Consider the following 2987-nt stretch of genomic DNA (forward strand, 5'->3'; position numbering starts at 1 on the left):
TTGTTGCAAGGCATGTCCTGCGAAACTGAGGAAAAAGTTGCATAAGATCTTCGGTACATATTCTATTTTCTAGAATATTATTTTACATTACAATTTCCCCTACTTTTGATGAATTATTTATTCTATCGTCACTTTTCCTAAAAACTTGAGTTTATAAGAAAAGTATGGGCTCAAACTCCCTTCTAATATATGAAATATTTAATTGAAATAAGGATAAATTGACAGAGTTAAGGTTTGAACTCAAAATCTTTAGCTCTGATATCAAGTTAACAAGCCACCGATGATTTTATCTCTCCTTAATAGTGTTGAACTATTTGTTTGAACAATCTCTTGAATAATATATTTGATAAGAATTGACGGATTCTCTTGTTTTATAGAGTAAATTTAATCAATACTTTAATACGTTCTTATAATTTTATTTTTTCTTTGGTTATTTTGATTTTTGGCCTAGGAGTGAGTTCCATCACCGTAGATGAAGAAAAAGGACAAGTAATTGGTAAAGGGAAGGTAGACCCAGCCAAGCTCATTGAGGCAATAAGAAACACCGTGAAAAAGAAGGCAGAGATTTTGCAATATGTAAAGGAATCCCCTTACAGTGCCCGTGAAGATGATCCAGTGAAAAACATTGGGAAAACAAATGTTTTGTCTGGTGAAAAGCATGAAGATGATTATGGGAAGGTAAATCCAGCTAAACTCGTGGATCCAGTAAAAAAGGTAATTGGGAAAACACATAGTTTGTCTGGTGAAAACAATGGAGATGGTTCTGGGAAGGTAAATCCAGTTAAACTGGAGGATCTTCTAGTAAAGAAGATTGGGAAGAAAACCCATGAAGATTATCATTCTGGTAAGAAAAACCCAATGAAATTCAGGGAGCCTGCAGTAAAAAATATTGGGAAAACAGAGGCAGAGAAAGTACCAAATCATCACCCGTTCAAGAAGACTTATAGTACCCATTGCCATGATTCTGATTCTAGCTTTGATGACGATGATGATGATGATCATGTGGTTCACAATGAAAGTGGTGAATTTCCACATCATCATCATCATCATCATCATAACATTCATAAAATGAAGCCGATGCAGCATGACCATGGCCATCAACATGATGTACATCATAGGCATCATCATAATCATCACCATCCACAACATTACAACGTGCATGCCAATGGAGAGAATGTTAATGGAGGCAGGCTGTTTTGCAATCCTCCAGCTGCTGCTGCTCCTCCTCCTCCTGCAACCGGAGGCTACAGCCGGTACGTTCCGGCAGTGCCACCTCCAGCTAGATCACAACACGGGTACGAGGACTATCACCATCAGCCGCCACTGCCACTGCCACCGCCGCCTCCTCCTGGCTTTTATGATTATGGCTATGATATTCCTTGCTATAAACCGCCGGATCCGCCAGTTGGGAACTCCGTCTACCACTCTTTAAGTGATGATAACACTAAGACCTGCACTGTTATGTGAGCAGTTGCTGCCCTTAATTTGGGTTTATCTACAAAGGATTTTTTTGTCTCTTTGGATTTTATTTGGCTTTTCTTGAGACCTATAATCTTTTTTACATATATATTTTTTTTTCTTTTCATTAGGAACTTTGCAATGAAGTTGTGATACTAATTATGAAGTTCAAAATTTAATTACAAACTTCATATATATTTAATTTCTCTCTTTCTCTCTCTCTCTCTCTCCTGTTATTAAATCCATGCATTTCTCCAGTTAATTAGGCACATAGGAATATTCATCTGTTCGTTAAAAATAACATCAAAACATTTTAATTTTTTTTATTTTTTTTATCACATCATTTACTTTTTATTATTTTTTAAAATAAAAAAATCATTACAAGCTAGTCAAAACTTTTTCACTTTTTCATGAAAATAATTCAAAATTTTATATTACATCAATCATTTTCTATTACAATAATAATTAAAGACACAATCATTTGCCGAACAAGGCCGCTGGTGTCTTAAAAAATATATGATTTTTTAATGGTACTAAAAAAAATTGAAAAATATTTTATTAAAAAAATATTTATTTCTTACGTTATATGTCCCACATGACAAATTTAATTGTAAAATTCAATGACATATATTTTTAAATGACTTTTATCCTTAACCTATGAAGTTAAACTTTTGAGTTGTAAAAATAAGAGTATCCCGTTAAGCTCTTTAAATTTGGATTTTCTTCAAAAATTTGAAAAACTCACGAAAAGAGTTATTCAACATGCTCTCTACTCTATTTCAAATTTAATTTTGATCAACAAGGCTATTCAAATACTAAGTGCCAAAAAGTGAAAGTTATTTAATTTTTTAATCTTATATATATTGATTTTCATTCCTTCTCTCTCATCTACAAGAACCAAAAAAAAAAAAAAAAATTTAACTAAAGTATAGGAAGATATAGAGAGTTTGATATTTGGTTCATTTTAAAAGTGACTTTTCAAATTTAAAAAAGTTATTTTTTATCTTCAAATTTAGCCTGTATTTAAAGAGCTCAATATGAATACTACTCAGAGCATCTTTGTGTAGTCCTTGCACAAAAGGGGACTTCTGTGCCACCAATTAGTTGATGACACCTCAACCCGTTATACCAAGCTTACCCTTAAGAAAAAAATACAACCACAATAAATCATCTCAAATATAAGCCAAAATTTTTTTAAAAATTAATTAATTTTTTGTAAAAAAAATAAATAAATAAAAATTGAAGGAGTGACTGCTCCAACACTTGGGGTGGCTGGTCGGCCACCCCTAGGCCATGGGGTGGCTCTTCGGCCACCCTATCCAGGTCATGGGATGGCTGTAGCCACCCCCCACAGCGCCACCCCCAGATTCGTGGGGGTTGGCGCGTGGCCACCCATCTTGATTCAATGTGGTTGTGTTTTTTTCTTTAGGTGTGTGAGATGGTAAATGGTGTGTGTACCACCTACATTGAAGTTATTCTCAACTCTAAGAAGTAATGAGATAGATATCATCCATTCCACCATATGTCTT

This window comes from Corylus avellana, chromosome ca2 (assembly GCF_901000735.1).
Source record: "Corylus avellana chromosome ca2, CavTom2PMs-1.0".
NCBI lineage: Eukaryota > Viridiplantae > Streptophyta > Magnoliopsida > Fagales > Betulaceae > Corylus > Corylus avellana.